Raw genomic sequence first — 16,291 nt, forward strand, 5'->3', positions numbered from 1 at the left:
GAGATGAACACCTCCCATGAGCAGGAAAGTTCTGGAAATTCTCCTCTTGGGAAGCAAGTGGTCACGCATAAGCTGAGAGTCCTCATCCCAGTTATTTCTTGTCTCTGGGCCTCAGTTTCCTCATTGGAGATCCTCAGTGTGGGTGGAACAAAATGGCAGAGTAATGAAGGAATGAGGGCACTGGGTGGGTGGTCTCCACTGACTCTCTCAGTCATGGAAAATCCATGATGCATAGACTCTCAGAATTCTCTGTTTATGGGGTCTCCACCATCTGTGCTGTTGCCAGCACTCTTAGCCCCAGGGCCATGATGTTCTCCCTTCTCTCAGGCCCAAACATGAATAAAATCAAATTCCTTCTCTCCATTCCCCTCAGCATGACTAACACACAGAGGAATTTTCCAAAGGGACTTTTGTCACTCCTAATGGAAACCTTGGATAAATACAAAGGAAAACAAAGAAAATTCAAAATCCTTAGCAAACACTCATGTTCAAGGTACAAAAAGCAGGTAAGAGGGAATTAGCTCAAAGGGCCCCTTTCTTAAGAGTCTTGGCTGAAACCCCTTGCAGAAATTTTTGGGGCCTCTGGATTTTCCAGTGCATGTTCTCTGGGGTGTTAATAAATAGAAAATAACAGTAAACAAACAAACTCTTGACATCAAATCCAATGAAAACTATGGAAGTAAACAAGCCAGCGTGCTTTTTTATTTACAGGACTTTGAAAAGCCTTTGTTTTCTTAAAGTGTATTATGAGTTTCCAAGAGGAGTTGATGGTACCCAGTAATTCCCAGACTGATTTGACCATGAGATGTGCTGTGGAATCCAGGGTGGAAAATGTGGAGATCTTTAATGGATGCTGCCAGGGTGGTTAGGTTGCCCTTCCACGGATCCACCTTCCCCAGCTGGGCGGGGAACTTCTAGGACAGTGAGGGTCCCGACTGAAGATGGACACATGTGCTCTTAGAGTTCCTGAGAGCAGAATAAGACAAGGGGACACAGTTGTGCTCCTAGTTGTGACTGCAGAAGCTGAGCCTGGGAATGGTGGGGAGAGCTCCACTCTCTATCCCCACCTCCCAGATCCCAGCATCTCTTCTCCCCGCAGTAACTGATTAGGCCAGAGCCTTGTCATTGTCCCAACAAATGCCTGTGTCCATTCATCACCCCATTTTCTCTGATGTCTTCACAATCATGCACATTGTGCTTCTGAGGTGGGTGCATCCTCCTTACCAATGTGTGCAGCAAGGACTGTATTGCTAATCATCAAGATGCAGGACATAATAACTCCTCTTGGTTGAGCTTCTGCTGGATCCCAGGCACATTGAATATATAACTTCATTTGCAATAACAGTTGGAGGAAGATCTTACTGTCTCAGGACCCCGAGTCTTAGGTTCAATAATTTGTCTGAGGTCACACAGTTTATAAGTGGTTTAGTTTATAATTGAGACTGGTGTAGCTTCAAAGCACGTGCTTTTTGCAATACCTGACCTGGCTAGGCACCTCCAAGTTTAGAAAAGCCTTGTCCCCTTAACTGAGAAGAACTCACCCAACCTCTATTCTCAGGTGACAGTGGTGTGGGTAGCAGGAGCTAGCTGAAAGAACTTCTCAATGAGTCACTTCTCTGTGGAGAGGCAGAGGTCAGTGCCTGTTGAATGCATTGTGTAAGTGTGACTGATAAAGGAACAGGGACAGGGCTGAGGACCCTGTGGCCCTCCTGATTTCTAAAACTCATCAGTCTTCAACAACACCATCAAAACTTTATTTCCCAAGTTTTCTCCTCCTCGTGGGTCACTCAAATCTCTCCCTGATGTCATGGCTGCCCTCTGCCACAGGGGAGAGCCACTCTGGTTTTCTCGTAGGTCCACATGCAAACAAAACAAATTCCTCTTTGCCCTTCCTGTGGCTCTCTTCTCTTCCTTTCTATTCTTGGTTTGCACTTGAGACACCTGCGGATTTTCAGAGGAAAAATTTGGTAATCCCGGGAAGTCTTTAGGGAAAGGAACAGGGAAGATTCAGAGCCTATAAAGTGAGATGGATTCCGTCTTGTGGAGCTAGGGAGAAGGAAGAGGAGAGGGGCTGTCTTCAAAGCTGCTCTCACCAGTAGCCCACACTCACCCACCATGGAACCCATACTCTGACTCACAGTGTGACCCACACAGGGCCCTTACCCTGTTCCCAGGTCACTTCTGCAGTTGACAAATACTGATTCCATGGTGCCTGTCTCCATGGGCTGAATCACCTACCCGGGGACACACAGGTGAACAAACACCACTTCCAGTGAGCTCGGGGCTCCCACAGGCTAGGGAGCTCAAGCAGGGGCCACAGTCTGGACTTGCAAGAAGGCCAGGGAGAGAAAAGCTTAAAAGAAGCACAAGCACAAGGGCTAGGGAAAAAGGAAAGTGCTGGTGCAGGGGGAATGGGTGGTGGGATGTATAAGCAAAGGCCTGGAGATAAGAGCTCTTATAAGCCGTGTGGGGAGGTGGGACCCATGAGTGTTCCTGGGTTCAGGCTGTGGAGCCTTCTGATGTCAAATTTCTGGAATGATCTTGGAGGTTACTCTGAGGTGCTATGGCCCTCCTTCCCACGTGCGTATTTCCTACGTGTGAAGGGTGTTGCTGGCAGAGGGGAGGGCTTGGCAGAGGTCCCCCAGACCAGAACTTTACTCCCATTAGTTGGTTCTGGAGAAGACAGGTTCAGAGAGGTTTACGACCTAAGGGCGTATAGACAGTTGGAGGATGGACAGAGTCTGGATTTGAGCACCTTGTGCCGAATTTCAAGGCTGGTGGGATTTCTTCCAGACACCCCGTCCTAGCCCATGTGGGGGATATATGGATGTTTCCAGATCTTACTGGGTATATGCTTCTATTTTGCCTGGGTGTCCATAGCTGTCTCCCCAGAGTCCCATTCAATTCCACCCCCAGTAGGACCACGAGGTAATAGGACAGGTATATTCCGGGAGGTGTTTAAACATTTGTAATTCTAGCAGCCTGGCACCGGTTGACAGGAGGCTGGGCTGACCGGGTGGCTGGGTTACAGTTCTCGCTGTTTTCTGCACAGCTGTGGCTGCAGCGACCCCTTGTGGCCATTTTGCAGGTCAGAAAATTAAGTGTCAGATAAGCTACAATTTCACAGCTGGGAGGGGAGCTCTTGTCTCTCAGATTGATCACTTCCTCTACGCCCTTGTGGACCGGAAAGGGGAAGACATATGCTCAGATTACACATGGAGAATCCAGATCTTAGGACAACTAGCCTTCCCCGGGACTCTTCTTCTTGTACCACTCTTAGCTCAATGCCCCTTTGCCGCTGTCGGGTGGCCAGGGAGCAGTCTGGAGTGCAGGGTCTGCTTTGTGCCCAAACAGTCTCACTCAGACAGACAGTTCCTCTCCTTTCAGCATTGGGCTAGGCCCAGGGTGTAGAATGGAATCCGCTAGGAGGAAGGAGTCCGCCAGTGGCCGGGTGGCGAGTCGCCATGTGGCCCCCAGGGGGCGCTGTGGCGCTGAGTTGTTTGGCCCGGTCTCGCCCTGCCTAGGCTTAGGGCGGGCGCCAAGGCAGGGGACAAAGGGCCCTGTTTATTATCAGCGGCTGGCCTTGGGCAAGACTCTCAGCCTCTCTGCAGCTGTTTCTCCGTTCGAATCAGGGACAATGATCCTGCCCTGCCCGCCTCACCCAATTTCAGAGGCTCAGAGGGAAGAGGAAGCATTTACAAAGCCTAGTTTGGTGTAAGCCTTGCAGGTTGGGTAGGGCAATGAGTGGCCTGGGGCGCTTAAAAAGATCCTGCTTGTGGCCAGCAGCCTGCCCTGGCTAGACAGGGCTAGCTCCAAAGTGGACACCACTGCTTCTCTCCCAGGCTCAGATGCTGGGCCTCTGACCTCTCTGTTTCAGAGAAGCTGTGGGGCTTCTGATCAGTCAGCTGGACTTTTTATCCAGCTCTTTCCCTGCATAACTTGCAGCTTCCCTTAGTTTGGCTCAGGGAGGAGACACAGGTGTGCTGTAGGGGAAGGCAGGAAGCTCTGGAGTCAGCTCCGTTACTCACTTGTCCACGTGGCCTTAGGCATGTCACTTAACCTCTCGGAGCCTCAGTTTCCTCTTTGGTAAATGGGTGGTGGCAGTCATCTCCCTTGGAAGGTTGCAGTAAGGATGGATTTAATGGATGTAAAGAGACAGGATACAGGAGGTCTGATCTGGGGTTGCCATGTTGTCAATGTGTGCTCTGCACAGCTGCTCCCTGGAGATGGTGGCTGGGACATCAGACCCTGGAATGCAAAGCATGGGGGTGGGCATTACTCAGGCTACAGGGAGTCCCTGCTGTGCTGAGATGGAGTTGAGAGGGTCCAGGGTCTGGCGGGGTCAGGGACGGGGCAGGGTAGGATGATATGGGATGAATCACTCACTCACCAGCTCAGCCTGGTGGGATGGGAAGGAGTGGGGAGGCCACTGGCCTGGTAGCACCAGGCACAGGCGTACATACCGGGCAGGGAGGCAGTTGTGAAAGGGTGTGGCACTCTGCCAGCCCCACCCACCTGCTAGGCCCTGCCGTGCTCTGTGCAACTAGGAGTTGGGGGGTGGACATAGAAGAAGTGTGCTGGGAACTCTCAATGTGGGGAGTGGAGTCCCCGTGGAGAGCTGGGGCAAGGTCTGGCTGTTTTCCTCTCCTGTTCCTCCCCACCCCAGTGCCAAGCCCTTTCTTTCTGCTTGTCTGCTGGAGGGGGAGGAGAAAGCTCCCAGCCAGCCCCCATGGGCTCACCTCCTAACACACACAGACTAGGCAGTGTCCACATGAGCATCAGGCACATTGCAGCTGCTCTTCCACACAGACTTCCAGCCACCCCTTGGCCCGTCAGGGCACACAGGGGTATCTGGGCCATGGAGAAGGCACTATTTCTGAAAGTGTGGACAGGGGTGGGCACTGGGAGGGGACAGCACCCAGGAATGGTTCAGGTAATGCATAAAAGGGGCTCAGAGGAGGAAGGCCATTGAATGGGGAAGGGGGCTAGGGATGAAGAGGCCTTAGGGAAGAGGTTGTGTATTAGTTTCCTGTTGCTGCTGTAACAAGGCACCACAAACTCAGTGGCCTGAAACAGTACACACTATTGTAAAATTCAGGAGGGCAGAAATCCAAAATGGGTCTTAGGGCTAAAAATCAAGGGGTCCACAGAAATATGTTCCTTTGGGAGACTCTGAGGGGAGAATCTACTTCCTGGCTTTTTCCACCTTCTTGCATTCCTTGACCCCCTTTCTACTTCAAAGTGCATCACCCAACCTCCGTTTCCATGGCCACATCTCTTCCCTCCGACCTTGACCGTCTTGCCTTCCTCTTGTAAGGACTCTGGGATTGCATTGGACTCCACTGGGTAACCTGGGAGAATCGACTTCCTATCTCTGGATCTTTAATTTAATCCCATCTGCAAAGTCCCTTTATGACATATTCACAGATTTCAGGGAGTAGGACCTGCTTATCTCTGGCAGATCTTTATTGTGTGGGTGGTACTGGACATGAGGCAGCTTTGCGGCACGGTGGAGGAGACAGCCCAAGTAGAGGAAGGGGTACAGGGACATGGCAGGTCCTGAGTGTGGCTGCAGGAAGGTGTGGTTTGGGGGAACAGGGCTGGAAAGCCCCCCTCGACACGGCCAGGAGGTTGCTCCGTTCCTAACACAACTGGTTTCCAGCTTGGCCAGCCAATGTTGGCCCTGAGGGTGGTGGGGCTGGGGCTGGCCTGCTGGCTGCTCGTGTCGTCACCGTTCAGTGTTCCTTCCTCTTATCTCTATCCCTCCTTCCCCAGGTACTAAGTCAGGTCCCCTCAGGATGTGTCCTTCAATTGCCATGTCCCCCTACCCTAGGGCCCAGTGCGGACAGTCTCAGAGTCAGCAGTACTTTCCTCCTTGGTCTTCCCCAACCTCAAGGCCTCTGACTCACCTCAGTTTTACGTCCCAGACACCCTGAGCTCCTAAACTCCCCATGTTTTCTTTCTTTCTTTTCTTTTTTTTTTTTTTTTTGCGGGGGAGTAGCAGGGATTGAACCCAGGGGTGCTTAAACACTGGGCCACATCCCTGGCCCATTTTAAAAATATTTTATTTTGATATAGGGTCTTGTTAAGTTGTATAGGGCCTCAATAAATTGCTGAGGCTGGCCTTGAACTCGTGATTGTCCTGCTCCAGCCTCCAGAGCTGCTGGGATTACAGGCGTGCACCACCGTGCCAAGCGCCATATATATATATATATATATATATTTATATATATATATATATTTTTTTTTTTTCATGCTAGGTCATTTCTGATGGCTTTCTTTATGCCAGGAATACCCTCCCCTCCCACTTCCAGCTCTTAGGAAGGATGACTTCCCCTTTCTCCTCCCTGCCACATGGGGGACAGCTTTTATAAGAATCTCTGCCTGCTGACTGGCCGTCTTGGGTAGGGATGATGGGCACATGCTATTTACTCCTCAAGTTGGCAACCACAGCTATCAATTATTGAGGGTCATCCGAATAGAAAGCAGCAAGACTGGGTCTGGAAATGGGTCTCTAGTTTCACAGTGTGCCGGGCATTGTGCTTTATACATGGTTTTTTCATTGATTTCCCACAAACTCTCTGAGGTTGGTTTTGTTAGCCCTGTTTCAGAGATAAGGTAATCTAGGCTCTGCAAGTTGAAGTCCTGATCTTGCGTGGGCTTTAAAAATCAAGGGTGCCTCTGTGAATCACACCCAGAACACCCTGGTTCCAAAGTCTATGCTCCGAGCCCATGCTATGCCTGGTATGATTATCACCCGCCTGCTACAGGGGAGGGAACGGGGGCTCAGAGGTGTTAAATAATTGGGCCTGGCTGAGTGGCTCTCAAGCGCAGGTGTGGCTCATTTCAAGGGCCAAGCTCGTCACTGCCTTGCCGCATGGTCACTTATTAATCTTAACTGCTTGCTACCCTGCTTAGCCTCAGTTTTGTAGTTGTTTGTGCAGATTTCTCCCTACCCCCTGTCTCCTGCTTTGTGGGAAGCTTACTGGGGGCTGGCTCTGGGACTAGTTCTTTTCTCTGTTCTGCACCCCACACAGGGCCTGGCCCTGCGTACGTGCCTGGCACGGGAGTGAGTGAGAGAACTAATGATGTTCCTGACCTGGCTTCAGGCCGCACAGGGTACTACTTGGGGAAGCCACCTGCAGTCACCAGATCCAGAGGGGCTGAGGCTGTTGAGGTCCTTCTGAGCCCAGGCTGGGGTCCCAGCCTTGCCCCAGCTTCTTGGCAGATCTGAACATTCAAAATTTTTATATTTTATACACACACACACACACACACAGACACACACACACACACACACACACGAATGCATACACACACATGTTAGAGGTACTACATGCATAAGGAAGAACAGAATTTTAAAATTCCAGAGTACAAAGCAAATCATTCATTAGTCTTTGGACATCCTTTGAATCTAGGTTCCCTGCTCCCCCTGAAGTATCCTTTGCTATTTCTTTTAGGTGACTCTAAAGACACTTTAAAATTACAGACATGTATGTGCTTCCCTGGAGCACAGAGAAAAATGGTAGCTGGCTATATAAGTTGCTCTGCTGTTTTACTTAACAAAACACTTTGCCATCTTTCCTATCAGTGCCATTTAGAGCGGCCCCATTCTTTTCGATGACCACATAATAAGTATCCTATTGTATGTGGGTATCATATAACAGGAATTTAGACATTTCCAGTCTTTTCTGTTATAAATAACACTATGGTGAACATCCTAGTACATCACGCATTTTGCACATCTGCAAAAGTATGTCTAAAAGATAAACACCCACGAGAGAAGCTGTTGGTTCAAAGAAATACATTCAAAAACTTGATTCCTAGTGGGAATTACTATTCAAGCTGATTTTACCACGACTGGCAATGGGTCATATGTACAGGTCTCCACATTTGCAAAAATATAAATTAATAAATTACCAATTAATCAATCCATTACCAATCCTTCTCATCTTTACCAATCTGGTGTGTGAAAAACGAGGTTTCATGGTAATCTAAATTTGCATTTCTCTTCTTGTGAGTAAAATCAAACATTTCATGTTTAAGTTCTGGGGAACTATATGCTCGCATTTCTTGCCCTGTTCCTCCAGGGTTGTTGGTCTCTTGGTTGTTTACAGGAACTCTTTTTTCTTTTGGTACTGGGGATTGAACACAGAGGTGTTCTACCACCAAGCTACAATCCTAACCCTTTCTATTTTTTTTTTTTTTTTTGAGATGGGATCTCATTAAGTTGCCCAGGCTGCCCTTGAACTTGCCACCCTCAGTCTCCTGAGTTGCTGGGATTACAGGTGTGCACCACTAAACTGGACTATTTGTGGGAACTCTTTATATGTCTTAAGAATCTTAGCCTTTGGTCAAGATAAGGTTTGTATTTTCCTCTCTGTTGTTCTCACAAGTTGTGCTGTAAGAGACTCTCTGTTTATCACTTTCCAACTTTGACTCTAGTTATTTGCCTCCTGGTGTTATCTCCATTGTAATGATCCCTCATATTTCCAGGAACTTTCACTCACATTTCCAGATCTAAAGCTCACAATCTCCATGCGAGATAAGTATTGACATCCCCATTTGTGTTGGGAGCCAATTTGCCATGGATCTCCTGCAGTTCACATATATTTCAACCAGAGGCACTGTCAGTTCTGGTCTATCTTTTCAAAGATGTTTTAGTAGCAAACTGATTTGGAAGATAGAGATAGTATTTCCTTCTGGAGAAGAGACAGTTCCCTCCCCCACCTCCTTTAACTGAACTGTAGAATAAAGATGGTATTTCTCCGTGGAGCAAAGATCAGAAAGGTTTGTTTGAGGCCCATTACAAAAGATGGATTTTTCCAAAGCTTAGGGATCCTCAGATGAGATGTAAAACTCATTGTATATGTAGCTTCTACCTGGTTTTGTCCTCCAAGTTTTGATACTTGGAGGACAAGAAGACTCAATGCAATCAGGAAGCTTAAGCTGCCTTCTGTGCAGTGAGTAATAGAGTTCTTTGTCTCTGACCCGGGGGTCTTGTGTCTTCTGCCACAAGCAACTGTGGCAGGGGGCTGGGAATATGACTCAGTGATAAAGGATTGTCTAGTATGCACAGTCACCTGGGTTCAATCTATAGCATCAAAACAAAAACAAAAACAAAAACTCAAACCAGGACAACTTGTTAGCATGCAAAAAGAGTGAAATCTCAGATTCTCACAATTCTTGACAATATGACATGGCTTCCATGGAGCCCAAGGTCATCCAGATAGAAAGCAGCAAAACTGGATCTGGAGCTGGGTCTTTTGCTTCACACTCCAAGCTTTGACCATGCTAATGGGGTCTTCCTCTGGTATTTGATCTTGTGTCTTTTTCATATGTCTTATCTGGTTTGAACAGAGGGGTTCAGTGGAGCCAGTGGTTCTCAAACTTTAGTGAGCCAAGAATTGCCTGAGAATTTATTAAAAATTTGACTTTAAAAAAATATAAGGGGGGCTGGAGTATAGCTCAGTTGGTGGAGTGCTTGCTTTGCATGCACAAGGCCCTGGGTTGAATCCCCAACACCACCACCAAAAAAAAAAAAAAAAAAATATATATATATATATATATATATATATATATATTATTTATTTATATAAGCTCACCACAGAACTGTGATTCTGTAGTTCTGGAGCAGAACCCAGGCACCAGCATTTAAAACAAGCTCCTCTCCTTGGTGCATTTGTGCCAGGGAGTGTACGGAGCACAGCTGTAGGGAACAGCTAGCTACTGAGAGTCTGTGAGCAGGAAGTGGTTTGAACAATGCTGATGAGCCTGGTGCTGCAGCAAGTCAGCTGTGAAGGGCCAGTGGCCATAGTCCTTTGATCCTGAAGTGATAAGACTAGGATTTCAGGGGTGGGGTGTGTGGAGGGGTGCCGGGCAGAGAGAGAAGAAATAAAGTGGCACTGGGACAACCAGCTGGGCCACAGCCCTTGTGTTCCCAGCTTCAGGCCACCCTACACCTGGCCATGGACTCGTCTGACACTTTGCATGTGTCACCTCCTGGCTAAAAAAAATCCTTGGCTTCTGCAAGAAAAACAAAAAAACAATTCCAAATCTGGTGTCCTGGTCCGTGTGGACCTTTGCTGTCTGATTCCGGCCAGCTCTGCAGCCCCTGCCCTCTCCGTTCTCCTTTGGCACGGTGTTGGGCCTCACTGTGCAGGGCCAGACCTTCTGGGGTCAAATTCCGGTTCTGCCCCTTTACTAAATTAAGCAAGTCACCCTTAGTTTCTTCATCAGTGAAAAGGGAATGATGACAGTCCCCTGCACGGGGGAGCTTGGACAGTTTCAACAAGCTCATGTGGGCCACACCCTTGAGCAGAGTCAGGAGGATAATGAGGGAGCAGCACATCTGGCCTGTGTTTACAGGATCCCTCTTGGTTGCTGAAATGTCCCACCATCTGTCACCTCACTGCTGTCACTCCCTACACCACTTATTGAAGCTCACCAGAACTGCTCAGAGGCCCCTCTCCAGCAAGTCCCCCCTGCTCACCCAGGCCCTCCTTCTAGCTCCTTCTCTGACCCTAGCCTGCCACCTGCTCTGGTCAGAAACCTGGAGTGTTTGTCTGTTTCTCTTCCCTAATCTCCTGTCATTCCCTGGGGGCAGGGAGCCTGGAGGCAGGCCTGGGGCCTGTGGGGCGGAGTCTCCTGTCTCTGGCCTGTAAACAGAATTGGGCTAACACACTAGGGTGAAGCAAAATCCTATAGAAAACTGGGAATGTAGCCGGGTGCCTGTAATCCCAGTGGCTTGGGAGGCTGAGACAGGAGAAACGCAAATTCAAAGCCAGCCTCAGCAAAACAAGCGAGGCGCTAAGCAACTCAGTGAGACCCTGTCTGTAAATAAAATACAAACTAGGGCTGGGGATGTGGCTCAGTGGTCGAGTGCCCCTGAGTTCAATCCCTGGTACCAAAAAAACAAAAACAAAACAAAACCAAACCAAAACAACAACAACAACAACAACAACAACAAAAAAAACCCAAACAATTGGGTATGTAAAGCCAGTGGGAGCTGCTTTCTGGGAAGGAGTGTGTATACATGTGTGAGTGAGGGAGAGGGCGTGTATGTTAGCAGGTGTGTGAGCATGTGTGTATACATGTGTCACATGTGTGAGAGTGTACAAGGACTGTGTGTCAGGGTGTAAATGTGAGCATGTGTGGGTATGTGTGTGAACATATATATGTGAACATATGTGTGTTAGTGTGTGTGAACGTGTGTATGTGTGCATGTGCGCGTGTGCGCGCTCTGGCGAGCCGGGCCTGAGGTAGGGGTGCTCAGTGCCCACTGCTCTGCTTAGGGCTGTGTGAGTGAGGCTGGGCATCTCTGGACACGGAGGTTCCTACACTCCCATCCTACTAGTGTAGGGGTCTCGTCCAACTCATCTTTCTTGGCTTATAAAAGATGCTTAATACATTTCTCAAAGACCAAGTCCAAAATAAGGATGTGGAAAATAGCATGGCAGGTGTGGAATGTTCAGTGTTCACCCGAAGCTCCCTGCTTCCTCTCTCGGAGCACAAATCCAGTCTTCTGAACCCCCAGGGATGGATCTCCCTGTGGGAAGGTGTGTGTTTGGTGTGTGTAAGTGTGTGTGAGTGTGTGTGTGTGTGTGTGTGTGTGAGTGTGTGTGTGTGTGTGTGTGTGTGTGTGTGTGTGTGTGTGTGTAAGGGGGTTGCTGAATTGTGCTTTATCTTTGGCGGCTGTTCTCCTGCCCCCAGGCGCCAGCCCTAATCCCAGCGGAGGCCCCAGAGGCCCCCTCCCAACCCCCAGTGCATTCCACTGAACGGGGTCAGGGTCTGGGTCGAATGAACAGGGGAAGGCAGAAGATGCTTCCTGCCACACACCTTGGCTGATCGCTGGTGCTGGTGGGGCTGGTAGTTTGGGCTGCTGCTTGGGCATCCTGACGAGGGCCAGGGTTGGCATCGGGTAGGTCCTGCCAGGAATGGAAGTGGGGTGCCCTGGGAGCCTGTGAGGCTTCGTCCTTTGTCCTCTGTTAAAGCTCTGTGTGCAGGTGTTTTTCCTTCCAAATGACTGTCCACCGATGGAAGTGTCCCCCTGGATGCTAGGCCCCTGAGACAGCTTTGGGCATCAGCTGCCTTTTGTCTGGGAGAAGTATCTCCTCCCTCAGCTCCCAGTCCTGGGGATGCCTGATGTTCCCAGCTCCTGGTGGCCACTTTTCTGCCTCAGAGTGTTTACCTTGCAGCCGGCTTCAGCCGGGAGAGGCCAGCAGGCTCTGGGGCTTGGCATTGTCCTCAGAAGCTCTGAAGGTCCCTCCAGTGGCTTTTAGTAATGGCCCTTCTCCCCTGCCCCCCACTCCTATAGAAAATCAGCCAAGTTGACCACCCCTCCCCCAGGACAAGGCCCCGCTTGTTATCTTAAAGCCAGTGGAGCTCAGGGTGAGTCAGAATTAAAAAAAATATATAAACACTGCCCTCACTCTGATTGCAGAGGTGATACCCAATCATTGTTGCTTTGTTGAAAATTTGGAAAATGCAAGTTCTAGACAGAAGTCACCTCCCTGTTCCCTATCCCTGACCGAGGACTCCAGGACCTCAGGGCCTGGGTGAACAAAGCCACCATCCCGGTCCTTTCTCTTTTTCCATGGGCATTGGTGCTGGGAGAGAGAAGGTACTTGGAAAGCAGAACTTAATTTTGCCAAGACTCTTTTCAAAACAGGTCCTGGGGGACCCCAGTGGTGACCACTGTCCTCCTAGAAGGTCATTGGATAAGCCAGGACCTCAGGCCAGTCCCCCGCCTGCAGTGTGAATGCCACACAGGTCTCAAACTAGGGGCCCTAGAGATTAACCTCCTTCCTTGGCACCCTTTACGAATCTGGCTGTGGACCCAGTGGCTCTGCCCTCAGCGTGTCATCCACAGCAGGCCCCTGAGACCCGGCCTCTGCTGCTCCCTAAGCCAGAATGAGCCTCCAGTCTCCCTCGCCAGTGTCTCCCCTTGTCCATTCCCCAGAGAGCAGCTGGGGGTCCCCACGCTCTCTGCTCAAAGCTCCGTTACTCTCAGAATAAACCCCAGCTCCTTAGTGAGACTTAGTAGGGCTTCTACTTTGGTGTCCCTTCTCTGGGCCCACCCTCCGTACCCCGCCTGTCACCCCTCCATCCTGAGACCTGTGGCAAGGAGTTCCTCCAACACTCAGGCTCCTTCCTCCTCAGGGACTCTGCCTTTGCTGCACCCTCAGCCTGCCACACTCCTCCCCAGGGACCCAGAGGCCCCTTACCTCATTCAGGTCTCCTTCCCTGGTCACCTGTTCAGAGAGGCCTCCCCACTGGGCACTTCCCGGCTTCCCTGCTCTGCCATATCCCTGGTCCCCTCACTCCTTCATGGAAATGGGTCTAGAAGGTCCAGGGTACATAGAAATGGGTCTGTAATTATTTGTTCATATTAATTTTTAAGAAGGGCTTCTCCCCTTTCTTCCTCTGTTTAGGAAAATAGTCCTTAAAACTTAACTAGAGCAGGGTTAGCCCTGGGGCTGGATAGAGCAGCGAAGTTAGGAGCCTAACTGGGGAGACAATCTGGGGGACCGAGCCGTGAGGTGTGTGTATGTCCCAGGCTAAGAGGGACAGGGAAGGGGATGCCCAAGCTGAGGGGAACCGGAGGAACGGCTCCTATGGCCATCCAGGTAAGGGAGGAGGCAGGGGGTGAGGAGGGTGCTGCAGGCCACGCCCTGCCTGAGGACAGCAGTGCTGCCTCCCAACTCTAGTAGGTGTTTTGAGAAATTGTGCTGCTCAAGTACCAGGTGGTCAGACCCACCCCTGCTTTGGAGGAAGGCCATGGAATCTCCTGGACAGGATGAACCTTCCCAGGTGACGTTAGAAAGAACACTGAGGCCCTCATCTCCAGCTCAGGTTTTATAGAATCAGATAAGCTTTGAAATGCAAAGATCTTGAGGGTAGAGTCCCCTGGGGAGGCAGACCTGTCACCCCAGGATCCTGGTGGGAGGGAGGGCAGCGTGGGGAAGAGGAGCATTCAGGTTCCTCTCCTGGGCTCCAGGCAATCAGGGCAGCCAGGGGACACTCCTCTTTCTCTCTGTCCCAGGTCTGCCACTCTCTATATCCCAGTCCAGGGAGCATGGGCTTGGCCTCCCGCAGGGCACCGGCTCCAAATGGGCCCCAAATAGACGAGGGGAGGGCAAAGGTAGAGAACAGCCCTGGCTAGGGCCAGCCAGGCGGAGAGGTGCCCGAGCCTTCCCAAGGTGTGGAATGTGGCACCCGAGGGGAGCCTCAGCTCCTGCTCCTCCCCCAGGCCTGCCCAGGGACGGTTCCCCAGGGGAGTCCACTCTCCCCTCCCCCGCAGCTCACCCTGATTCTGGTCAGGCTGGTTTTTCCTCCCCTGAGGACGTGCAGAGGAACACTGGGGCCATCCTGACTCAGCCCTCCCGCCCGCCCTGCCCTCTCTCCAGGGTTCCTGCTTGGCTTGTGGGAAGGGACTGAGGAGTCCAGCCTTGAGCTGCTCACAGCCTGGCCAGCTCTGCCCTGGCCAGGCGGCCCTCTCCAGCCTCCAGTCTCTTCAAACCAGTAAATTGGATTTTTTCTGAGTTTGGGAGTGAGTGGGGCTCCTAAGGGAAGGCCAAGGTCCCTGTCAGTGTGGGGGTCCAGGGGTCTTGCTCATGTGAGGGGCCCCAGGATGGGGCATGGAGCAGGGCTCTGCCTTGTCCCTCTCATCACTCCAATCCATCCTCAAGCCAGAGGGGTATTTCTGGTCACTGCCCTTTACTTTCCACCCTGCCTCTGTGGCTACCTTCAGACCCTCCTGGCGCCATCAAGGACCTAAATCAACTAAACGGGTCTCCTTGTTCCTGGTCCTGCTGGTTTCCCTTGTCCCACCGATTCACTAGCTGTTGGAAATCCATGGTAATTTCCAAAATGTGGATTTAACCATGTCACCTCCCTAATTAAAATGACTTTCCATTGTCTTCCGGTCCAAGTCCGACTCTAGGCTGAGCCCACTGACCTCCCTGCCTCCCTCCCATATTGTCCACCTGTTTCCCCAAGTGGGCCCCCAGTTGTCCTGTTCTCCAGAACTCTGTTCTCTTTGCCCCTCTGCCTTTTACCTTCTTGCTCAAGGGTTGCACCCTCCCTGAGACCAGCTCCCCATGCTCAGGCAAGAATCAGCAAACAGAATTCCCCACATCCTCACTCTCCATTATGTTAGTGGTTTGGGGCCTAAAATGCTCCTAGTTCAATGGTTCTACTTGAAGGCCCAGGACGTGGCTACCTGCTCCAGAAGACCCCTGAAGATTCTCCAGTTATTTCAGAAAGTCCTCCAAGGAACAGTTCACAGGTGCGAACAAGATGGGTTCGCTCTCCCTGCTACCAGCTCTGGCCCACAGGTCCAGATGCACCACCCAGGAGGGCCGTGCTGCCTACAGTGGGAACACCTGGGGTGAGGGCCTCATTGCAGATGCTCCAGAAGCCAGAGAGGGAGGGAGTCTAAGTCACCTGGGCCTGGAGAGCTCTCCTTCAAATTGCTCTTGGAAAGTTCTGCCACTTTTTCTTCTCAGCTAAAACCAGCCCCAACAACCCAGGGCTGGGAAGGTCTCTCTTCTCCCTACAGCTATTCCTCCTGTTTCCAAAACTGACTTTCTCCTTTCCCAGGTCGAGTTGGAGCATGGCATGGATGAGCAGAGACAGGGATGTCAGGGGGGCACGTAGAGGGGAAGAAGAGAGTATTACTATTGAATTCAGCCAGTTCTAGTTTATTATTTATTTTTTTTGGGGGGTACCATGGATTGAACTCAGGGGCCACTGAGCTCCATTCCCAGTCCTATTTTGTATTTTATTAGAGACAGGGTCTCACTGAGTTGCTTAGCGCCTCGCTTTTTGCTGAGACTGGCTTTAAACTCATGATCCTTCTTGGGATGCCTAAACCTCCCAAGCAGCTGGGATTAGGACATGCACCACTGTGCCTGGATTCGGCCAGTTCTAAATGTTGATCATGTAGTGTTTCATAAGAAGTTATTTACTTTTAATTAACAAATAATGCATAAATACATTCTTGCAAAAAGTAAAACCATACAGATCAAGCTGAGGTTCCCCTGGACTACTGCCCCTTCGATCAGCTCTCCCAAGGAATTTATTTATTTATTTATTTTGGGGGTACTGGGAAATGAACCCAGGGGTGCTCTACCAGGCACCTTTTCATTCACTTATTATTATTCTTTAAAATTTTGAGCCAAGGTCTTGTTAAAGTTGCAGAGGCTGGTCTTGAACTTGTGATCCTCCTGCCTCAGCCTCTGGAGTCGCAGTGATTACAGGCGTGTGCCATCATACCTGGCCCCTTCCT

At 50.4% G+C, this 16,291-nt stretch overlaps 1 long non-coding RNA gene across 1 annotated transcript; it reads right to left on the bottom strand.

Annotated features, from left to right (window-relative positions):
- Nucleotides 1-672: 672 nt before the first annotated feature.
- Nucleotides 673-4,470, bottom strand: LOC144375771 (uncharacterized). Its single transcript, XR_013435658.1, has 3 exons — nt 4,391-4,470; nt 4,029-4,248; nt 673-1,941 (listed from the first exon to the last, which is right to left on the bottom strand). It is a non-coding gene; the product is annotated as an uncharacterized LOC144375771 (long non-coding RNA).
- Between the last annotated feature and the right edge of the window lie 11,821 nt (nt 4,471-16,291).

The sequence above is a fragment of the Ictidomys tridecemlineatus genome, chromosome 3, assembly GCF_052094955.1.
Source record: "Ictidomys tridecemlineatus isolate mIctTri1 chromosome 3, mIctTri1.hap1, whole genome shotgun sequence".
Classification (NCBI taxonomy): domain Eukaryota; kingdom Metazoa; phylum Chordata; class Mammalia; order Rodentia; family Sciuridae; genus Ictidomys; species Ictidomys tridecemlineatus.